The sequence below is a fragment of the Manis javanica genome, chromosome 1 (genome assembly GCF_040802235.1).
Source record: "Manis javanica isolate MJ-LG chromosome 1, MJ_LKY, whole genome shotgun sequence".
Classification (NCBI taxonomy): domain Eukaryota; kingdom Metazoa; phylum Chordata; class Mammalia; order Pholidota; family Manidae; genus Manis; species Manis javanica.
Genome location: NC_133156.1, coordinates 64,632,256 through 64,643,410, shown reverse-complemented (window position 1 = coordinate 64,643,410; position 11,155 = coordinate 64,632,256). Strand labels below are relative to the sequence as shown.

The following is an 11,155-nucleotide window of genomic DNA, read 5'->3' as shown; positions in this document are numbered from 1 at the left end:
AAAGAACCAGAAGCACAAGACTTAAAGAGATATCAAAAATACTAGTAATTAAGATAGTTCAGTGTACTTTTTTTTATTAAGATATCATTGATATACAGTCCTATGAAGGTTTCACATGAGCAGCATTGTGGATACTACATTCACTCCTATTATCAAGTCCCCCCCAATACCCCATTACAGTTACTGTCCATCAGCGTAGTAAGATGCCATAGAGTCACTACTTGTCTTCTCTGTGCTATACTGCCTTCCCTGTGCCCCCCCACTACATTATGTGTGCTAATCATAATACCCCTTAATCCCCTTATCCGTCCCTCCCTCCCCACCCCCTTTCCCTTTGTTAACTGTTAGTCCATTCTCTGAGTCTGCTGCTGTTTTGTTCCTACCGTTTTTGCTTTGTTGTTATACTCTGCAAATGAGGGAAATCATTTGATTCCTGTCTTTCTCCACCTGGCTTATTTCACTGAGCATAATACTACCCTCTAGCTCCATCCATGTTGTTGCAAATGGTAGGATTTGTTTTCTTCTTATGGCTGAATAATATTCCACTGTGTATATGTACCACATCTTCTTTACCCATTCATCTACTGATGGACAGTTAGGTTGCTTCCATGTCTTGGCTATTGTAAATACTGCTGCAACAAACATAGGGGTACATATGTCTTTCTGAATCTGTGATCCTGTTTTCTTTGGTTAAATTCCTAGGAGTGGAATTCCTAGGTCAAATGGTATTTCTATTTTTAATTTTCTGAAAGACCTCCATATTGCTTTCCACAATGGTTGAACTAATTTACATTCCCACCAGCAATGTAGGAGAGCTCCCCTTTCTCCACATCTTTGCCAGCATTTGTTGTTCTGTGTCTTTTGCATGTTGGCCATCCTAAGTGGTGTGAGGTGATATCTCGTTGTGGTTTTAATTTGCATTTCCCTGATGATTTAGTGATGTGGCGCATCTTTTCATGTGCCTGTTGGGCATCTGAATTTCTTCTTTGGAGAAGTGTCTGTTCAGATCCTCTGCCCATTTTTGAATCAGATTATTTGCTTTTTGGGTGTTGAGGAGTATGAGTTCTTTATATATTTTGGATGTTAACCCCTTATCAGATATGTTGTTTATGAATATATTCTCCCATATAGGATGCCTTTTTGTCCTGTTGATGGTGTCCTTTGCTGTACAGAAGCTTTTCAGTTTGATGTACTCCCACTTGTTCATTTTTTGCTTTTGTTTCCCTTTCCTGAGGAGATGTGTTCAGGAAAAAGTTACTCATGATCATATTCTAGTGTAATATTTTTAAAAAATAAAAATGCAAAAACCTATGAGAATCTATTTTCAAGAAAGACAAGCTGTTGTTTGTTTGCTTCATGTCCCTGCATTCCTGTATAACAGGAACAGTAATTTCCAATCAGCTTGGCAACTCCCAGGCAATGAGGTTTTGTAAGGTTGAGGATGATGCCCAACAGACTGGGTAATGTCCTTTAGTTATACTTTTTCATTATACAGTTTTGATGAACTTTTTCCAACTGATATAAAATACAGGAGGATATTCTGATAATTGTACATAGGGATACATTTGTTTAATATTTTTTCCTCAGGCTCTAATATGTCTCAATAGGGCACTGGATTTAAGGTTTCATTCTTTCAATTGGCAAAGTACCAAAATGTTTAATACTAAATGCTTTTATTCTAGGAGCTTTCAGTCTCACAGAAATGAAGAGTCAGTGTTACAAAGAAGTAAAATTAAATACGAAGTACCATAGAGAAAAAACAAAAATCCTGGAATTCAAGGAGATCAGAGCTTCCTCTGTTAGGTGGGTGAGAATTTGGAAAAGATATCTGGAAGGAGGGTGGGTACTGGAGTTAGCAAATAAAAATATAAACATTGCATGAGATATATTTATGCTAAAAATTTTGTTTTTATCTGAAATTCAAATTGAGCTGGGCATCCTGCATTTTATTTGGCAATCCTAAACTGGTAGGTAGCATATAAACTGAGTCTTGAAATAATGGATCTAAATAAGAAACTTCCATTTTACTGTTTTGAGACTGCTATTCAATAAATAGGAAGCATTAAAACACAAGGCATTGACCTGAATTCAAATACAATTGTGGCACCAATAGCTGGGTAACACCAAATAAGTTATTCCCGTGAACTTCAGTTCTTCTAATCAATATAATGATATTATTTACCCTACATACTTTTCAGAGTTGATAGGCTCAGGAAACCTAATATTTCTGAAAATGCCTCATAAGATGTAGGTACGATAGTGAAGTAAGAATGTAAGATAAAGCACTGTTTTATTGTAGAGACCAACTTTATATGTGGTTCCAATACTTGGTAACCCCACTGTTCCATGGAACAGCACTTGGTGAAGGATCATAGCATCTGTGACTAGGAGTTAGGAAACATCACTGAAAAAATATCAAGGACTAGTTTGCTTTCTTGAGCAGAAAGCTTTATTCAAAGTCAGGACCACCCTCTGATAAAGAGTAAAATTCACAAGAACATTCACTTTCACATTTGTCAGGACTGCCTACAGATGATTAATTAGTATACAAAAATGTGTTTAAAAACAGTTTTAAAAAAAATCCAAAATGCTCAGGCACCTTTGACCCTGACATCTATGGGTCCTTCCTAGGCATCCAGATCTGAGTGTACCTGCAAAATTTCCTTCTTGCAGGCAGTATTTCCTTCTCTCAGAGGTGTAGGAACTCCCACAGATCCCAAAGGCCCACTCGCCAAATCTGCTAACAGGGACATTAGGTAACTGTCAGGGTAACAACAGTAACAGCTGGTTTCTCAACTGTGTTCAGTCTTGCACCGAACACCAGACGTGTGAACACTTGATTAGGAAAACAAGATTAACTTCAAACAATTAGGATGGGAGACAGACAAGAGAAAGGGATAGTATAGAAATACAGATGAGTAAACCTAGGAAAGGAAAGAAGAAAATTGTGTGGAAAGGATTACCTTCTCAAAGATGAAATGAGAGAGGTGAAAAAAAAAAGGAGATATGAAAAAAAGAGGCCAAAGCATGATGAGAAAGGAGAAGAAGGAAAGGAGCAAAAAGGCGGAGATCTAGCCAATCACTAGCCCTGAGCAAACCAGCCAACACGAGAGAAATAAGGCTAATCATGATCCTCTCTGTCTGGTCTGAAAGCAAGAAGCGAAAGACTGGAGTCAAGAAACTGGGACTTCCATAAATTTAAACATCAGGTTAGAGATAAACAAGGAGATAGGCCTCCCTTCAGACTTAAGAAAATACAAACTAAATTTGCCACTTCCCTCTAACTAGCTGCCAGTAAATTAATCTAAAGATTACTTTCATGTTAAAATCATTTTGTAACAGTAGGAAAATAAATTACACACACACACACACATTCAAATACATACACACATTTGAATGATGTCTTCAAGTGAAATTTCTGAGACTGAAAGAACTGAGACACATAAAGCAGGTTCTTATAGTTATTTCTCATTTCCAATTAGAGACAGACTAATACAAATTTTAATCCTGCCCTCCAGAATTAACTCCCTGGTAGCTTGACCTCTCTGTTTCAACAATGAAGCAAACCCTGACTAGCACATCCCAAAAACGTTCAGTAAGAATTTATCTTGACTTCTCATGAGCCTGTAAGTGTGCCTTTCTAATTTCCCTACCCCCTGATCTATAAACTGGTTATTTGGAAATAAACATCTAACATACCACAATATATAGTAGTCCCAGAATAAATTCTGATTTAGAACAAAGAATAAAAATAAAACTTCCTTAAGGAATCTATCTTGCACTATAAACTTTACACTCTTGGATTACTTTCAATTGTAATTATTAGATTTGTTTCTCTGCATTTTGTTTTTTAAATTCAATTTATAGCATATTAAAATTACATAATTTTGACATACTGCTGGAAAGCTAGAGGATTATAAAGAGGATACCTTATGCCAAAAATGGAGCACTGATTAAAACTTAATTTTACAGAAACAAGTTACATATAGTTCTAGTTAGTTGCATACAGCCATAGCCATCTTAAACTATTAAAACTTAGGGTGGATATTCGCTATGACCCTGTTTAGGTTTTTTGGATTGTTTGCTTCCCATGACTTCTATTGGAATAAGCACCTTATCATGCCACAGTGATTCATTTATAAGTCTTTCCCCTTATTGTTGCCTATGAGCATCTTAAAACAAGGAGACATATTATTCATTTACCTTTTTGTGCCCAGCATCTAACAAAGTATCAGAATATATTAGGTGCTCAATATGTATATAGTTCATAAAATTAATTGAGAAGACAAAATCCTCTATGCAAGATAAAATGTAAATACATTAAACCTAGAAACAAAATCTAGGTACTTGATATCAATAAATAATTTCTGGGGAGATGTACATTAGTATGATTCTAGTTATAAAGAACCACATTTATCTCTCCTACACAGACTATACTGAAGTATAAAAAAGAACAGTTATCTTTCTCATAACAGGGATTTACAAATTTGTGAAGTAGAGAAAGTACCAAAGCATGGTGATATTTTAGCATCCTATGCTGAGTCAACCTCTATATTGTTTATTTTTCCTTAGCTAAAGAAGTTGTAAATGTATTGTTATAAAAACACTTGACATTAAAGTTTTTATCTTTTTCATAAAAACAGCTTCTAGGAATCACTTCATGTCTCTATCTAAAATGAAGTTGTCTTAAAATATACTTCTAACTTTGCATATAAAAGAAAAAAGAAAAACAAGAACAAGAAATAATAGCAGCAATTATATTCCTTCTCTAATCTGAAGTTCCAAGAGTAATAATTTGATTCTAATGCACGTTAGCTTTTTTGCACAGCAGACAACAAAAAAACAAAGAAAATTAAGATAATGGGAACAAGTGTAATTAGTTATACAAAGGACTACAGTAATGATCTTTTAATTAAATTATATAATTTTAATTTCAGTCATTCTTGAAATGATCTATATTATTCAAATTTAAAAACAAGAATTCAATAAATGTTATTTTATGTAATGAATCAAAACACCAGAGTTAGACCTAGCTGTTAGATATGCAAATACAGCCAGCATCTGATAATATGCATTACATAGTATTCAATTTTTCACTTCATGCACTCCTATGAATGGCACTGAACAAACTGGGGGAAAAAAAGAGTAAGCTATGGACAACATGCAAATCTGAGATAATTAGGGGAAATTTTTTTAAATAGATGAATGAAGGGGGAAGTATTTCTTTCCAAAAGACTTTTCCATTCCAAATAACTCATTTTGTTGTATAATGCAGAGGTTTTTAAAAGCACTCTGTCAACAAATATCTTAAAATTCTAAATCATTACTAAAGCATGTTTTATATTGATTGAGTCATGGAACTATGCCAAGGTATCTCTTTCTTACAGAAAGATGCCCCCCCCACCTTTTTTTCCCCCAGAGAAACACAACAAAGTCCAATGCAACACTATTTATTTGGAAAAATCATGTTTGCTTTACACTGTGGAGTTTTAGGAACAGTCTAAGGAGACTCAATAACAAGAAAATTCAACTTCAATTTTTCTTTAAAAACTGCTAACACACCCAATCATGACATATTCAGATTAGGGAGTTCAAGACAATAGCATCTGAGAGGTCAAACAAGAAAAGAAAACCTTGCTAAGTGTACTCAGCCTCACATTTTTCTCTTGGGTACAGAAGATACTGAGAGAGGCAAAGACAACTATGGGGAGCTTCAAAGGCTCAAGGGTAAACCTCGAACCTTACTGGGAGAAGGAAAAGAGAGCTGAGATAATAGGGAGGTCCCTGCCAAGTAAATGGTAGTATATCAGTTAGTAATCCCATTTTTTTAGATTTATAAAGATCAGAATGTGCTTGGCCTGATATCGCACACAGACAACGTGATTTTCTCTGAAAAGAGAAATCTACCCTAGAATATCAAGTTGTAGGTATGTTCTCATATCCCTGTTAATCTAATCCAGACAACAAACTCAACTTTCCATCCCTCCTTTTTCTTGGTTGAAAACACCATGCAATTTGACTCAAAAAAACTACTAAAGCAAAAGGATTACTTAAAAAGACAGCCTTCCAGATCTGTAAAAATCTGGTGATACATGATAAATCCTGCAGAGCATATAAATGTATGTTGAGAAGTGTTCAGACTTTTCATAAGGGGTGAAATTAACACAAAATTTCATTTTCTATTATAATTTCTTAACTTATACTAAATCCATGATGTCTTTTTAAGTTAAAAATCCTTAAGTACTACATGAAGATATAAAAGAGAAAATAGCAATGATCAATCAACTTAGATCCCAGGATGATTCGGTCAGTAGGATAGCAGAAATTTATGTATTTTCCCTATATATAAAACAAGGCATGACTGCAATGAGAAATTTAGCTAAATAATATATCCCTGAACAAAAGTAAGAAAAACCTAAGTTTTAACAGGTTACTTTATGTTGTCAAATACCTAGAAGTAAAAGGGTCAAGCACTGACTTGCAGGGCTTATTTCTACTCATTTTGGAGAACAGGTTTTACAAAATCCAGATATTAAAATCCATGATGAGACACAATGAAAGGATGTGCAATTAATATAAGTTGCTTGCAATAATCTCTTCTCTGTAGCACCGAAGGCCTTTCATAGGATGAGTGTACCATAATACCAAGATTAGATTTATATATCCTAGAAAATGGGTTACACGCTGATGAACAGCATTAAATTGACATAATGGCTCTTAGTGGTTATAAATGCAGCTTTTTCCTACTTTAATTGGCAATGACTAGACTGACCTTTTCTCTATAATTGTAACTACAGTACAGTAATTAGACAAACCACTACTTACTTCTGAAATAAAGAGTGGAGGAAGAAAACTCCCAGTCACTAGCTTTGAGAATGCAGAGTAAAACTGGATTGGCATTCTAACAGGGAAAAAAGAATTACCAATAAGAAAAATAGTTTTTCATAAATTATGCTCTATGTTTAGTTTAATATCTGAACTAGGAACAAAAATCTCAGAGGAAATGTTCATATACTTTTCATATATTTAGAAGCAGTCTCCCCGCTTGAAGGCAAAAGCCAGTCCTGAAAACAAGTTAGAAGGAAAATAAAAATAATAAGAAATTAAGATGTTTTATTTGAGACAGTGGAGGGAGGGCAGGAGCAGAGAGAAGGTTTACTTCCAAAGAGCTAAAAATAATAATAATAAAATTCCTAACTGTGATCCATTCAGGCATGCCTTCCTGGGACCCACATAATTCCACTGGAGGAAACAGTCTTGACAGGGGCCTTGGGGTAAAGTCAGCTGCCAGTCATTCTGGAGGACTCCTGTCTGAGGTTGTGAAGGGAGCCATTTCCCTTACTAGAGAACAAACACTCTGTTTTCCACCCCATTTCTGGGCCTCAGGAGATCAGCCAGCCCCCAAACCTTTAAGCCACCATGATGGGAAACACCCTGGAGGGAAGGTGGGAAAAGGGTATTTCTTTTTCAGCAGCCAAGCCTGGGCATAAAGCAATCACCTCCCTGAATAACCTTGGGGAGAGAATCATGGCACACGGAGAGAAAAACCAAGGCACACTCAACCATTGGGTCAGTGTTTGTCACAACGTACTGGCCCGTTAGCATGCCCAGGTCTCAACAGAGGTCAGACTCTCCCCGACCAGCTGCAGTAGTCAGTGAGCTGTCACGCCACTAGCCAGAGATAAATTCAGGACCCAGGATTATTTTCTCATTAGGACAATAGGAGATTACTTATTTTCCCCATATGCGATTGGGGAAATATAACTGCAACAGGAATTATAATTAAACAGTATATCTCTGTTAGTCACTGAAAATAAGTTAGAAAATCTAAGAGCCAGAGACCATCTTTTTATCGGCTAAAGCAATGAATTTGATACACAAAGGGCAGTTTAAGGAAGTCATTGACAATAAGTGAAAATCCAATTTATATAAAAGGGCAATGGACAATAATTAAAAGCTATCCACAGATGCAAATTGGAGACCATAAATTTCCCCAATTACAGAAATAGCAAACAAGCTTTCAGAGTATACTTGGCAGAATTAAAAGGAGTAGAAATGATGAAAATGAAAAGTGGCAAAAGTATTTTACAACTATCCAGAAATCCCCTACATCAGAGGCAACTATAAACTCCGTGTAAACTGAGAACAACTGTTCTGCTCACTGCCCTACCCCAAGAGCCCAGTAATGGTAGGTCTTTAATAAATACCTAGTAAATGAGTAAATGAAGAATGCTAGAACAAATAAAAGAATGAAGCCATGCTCAGCAATTTTCTCTCACCTATTCTTAGCTCAGAAAAGTAACTACTTCTCTTAATGCTTATCAGACACAAAACAGAGACATGAATAATGCTTCTCTAAAGAGTTCATTTGGGCATATCACTTAGACTCTTGTGCTTTGATTCCTTCATTTGAAAAATGGGAATAATAATAATATCTACCTCATAAGGTTGTTAGGAGTTTAATATATGGAAAGCACTTAGAACAGTGACTAGCAGAGTCAATGCTATGTAAGTGTTAGTAGGTTCTGCTATTTTTCTGTAATGATATGCAGGGAGGTTTTTATGATGCTACAGCTGTTTACTGTTAGTCCCTTTCCCTCTGAACAGAAACTGTTGCCCATAGTAAGCAGAGTGATTGGCATAAAATAAATGATAGAGAAAAAAAAAGGAATACAAATTGTGCTGAATCAAACAGTAATATTACAATGTTCCCATCTAGATCAGAAAGAAGTCGTCTGGCCCATTATGATTCAGACCATGAATTTCCTACATAATAAATCTAAGTGTGACAAGCATTTGCCTCTAACATTTGATAATATCTAATTAAGAGATAGTTACAATAAATGAAAGAGCTTAAAATATTTCATATTTTCCAGGGCCCATCATAGGGCCCAATCTCTATTCCTTTATATTCTTCCTTACCATTTACTCATCATTCAAAAACTAGATTCTCAATCCTTTAAATACACTATTGTGACATTAATGGCACAGATAGCATATAAGAAGGTTCAACTGAGAATCAAATATTGGGAAATAGCCAAGACGTCAACAATGCAGAATATTAAAACATGAAAAACAATCTGTACTAAAGATAAGAACTACACATTACTCAAACGTTTCGCACACTTTTTCACAAAATAGTTAGAACTCTAAGAAAGGGTATTGTATTTATAAATTTAAAAAATTCCACCTGTCTGCCATAATTTACCCTGAAACATTTCTCCCTTGGGTTTCAGAAAAATAAAGTCTCAATTGGTACCTGATGCAACATGCTAGACCATCTAAAACCTGGCAATAAACTATTTTTTTCAAGTGTTTCCCTCCTAACATTTGTAAGGGTACATGATACTAAGAATGAGCTTTCCCCTGAGTACTTGGAAATAAGGTTGTCCTCTAAATTAAAGTATAAAATTAATCCAAAGTAGAACAAACGAGCAAGGATAACAGTCAATATAGATCACAAGCCAAAGCAAGAATATGATATCACATCATTATCACAGTGACAGCCAGACAAAGAAGCTATCAATAAGAAACAGGGTAACCATATAGTTTATCAACCATGGCATTAGGCCAGACACAAATCCAGACTGTGCTACACCAGCTGAGGCATATGATTCACCCTAAATCACAAGAAGACTTGGTCCTGTAAGAAAATAAGAATACAAAACACACACTTCAGTATTGCCCTTCCAAGTATTATAAGGGAACCCTGTTTCAAGAATACAACATTCATTTGGCAATCAAAAAAGTGTTGGTCCAAGTCTGTTTTTATGATGTGGTTTTGTGTTCTTACTTAACTTGATTAGGTAACTTTTCATTTACTTATGCCATATTTCTTCTGGTATATGGTGAGTCTTTTGATCACATGATAATGTCTCCTCTTTCAAACCCCAAATTCCAGCACTGAGTACTATAAACTACAGATAGAAAGCAAATGTTCACTGACTGATAGTGATAATAATAATTACTATTTATAGCTGGCAAGTATTGAGTGATTAACTATGTGCCAGAACTATTCTAAGTACTTTACATGTATAATCACATTTAAATCACACAAAAATTTAAGTCAGTATCCCCATTTTAATAAGAAAATGAGAGGTTAATTAACTTGCCCCATGACAAACAGGTAGGGACTGGCACTGTCAGGATTCAATCCAAACTTTCTGGCTCCAGAGCCTGTGCTCCTAACTACTGCTCTACAGTATCTCTTAGTCAAAAATACACTTGTGCCTAAATAATTAATTATGGATTTTTAGCTGTTAAACGTTAAAGTCATTTTTAAATACTCCAAAATAGTTGACAGCATTCAGAGTTCATGTGGAGAAACAGACACTTTTCTGCAGAGATGTAGACATATATAGATACATACTTCCATAGGTAATTAAGCAAGATGTTAAAAAAGATTTAGGTATGTACACCCTTAAGTGCAGAAATTCCACTTTAAGAACTTAGCTCTAAGAAGACAAAAATAAAAGCACACAAAGCTACAAGCATAAAAATGTTCATCACCAGGGCGGAGCCAAGATGGCGGCGTGAGTAGGACAGTGGGAATCTCCTCCAAAAACATATATATTTTTGAAAATACAACAAATACAACTAATCCTAAAAGAGAGACCAGAAGACACAGGACAACAGCCAGAGTACATCTGCACCTGCGAGAACCCAGCGCCTGGTGAAAGGGGTAAGATACAAGCCCCGGCCCGGCGGGACCCAAGCGCCCCTCACACCAGCTTCCGGCGGAAGGAGAGAGGTCTGAGCGGGAGGGAGAGGGAGCCCAGGACTGCTAAACACCCAGCCCTAGCCATCCAGACCAGAGCGCAGACACAGTGCATGGGTGGAGGGCTGGAAACTAGGGAAACAGGGCAACAGGGCAGCAAGACCTCTGAGCAGGTCCCAAAGCTGATGCCCCTGTGACAAAGAAGAGCGAGTGCTTTTTGAAAGTCTTAAAGGGAAAGGACGCAACAGATGGATGGAAACAACCCAAGTCACACTCCAGCAGCTGGAAATTCCAGGGAAACCGGGGCATACTAACCCCCTGAGCAACAGCTCTGAGACCCCTCACAGAGGTAAACAGCCAAACAGCCCCCCATCCATTACCCTCTGGGGCGCAGCCATAGCAGAGCAGCAGCCTAAGGCTGGCTACTCCTCAGCGAGG

At 36.4% G+C, this 11,155-nt stretch overlaps 1 protein-coding gene across 4 annotated transcripts in view; it reads right to left on the bottom strand.

The window, feature by feature from the left end:
• The window catches only part of FBXL17 (F-box and leucine rich repeat protein 17), a 531,544-nt gene that overhangs the window by 282,058 nt on the left and 238,331 nt on the right, over nt 1-11,155 (bottom strand). The gene's annotated exons all lie outside the window — the stretch shown is intronic.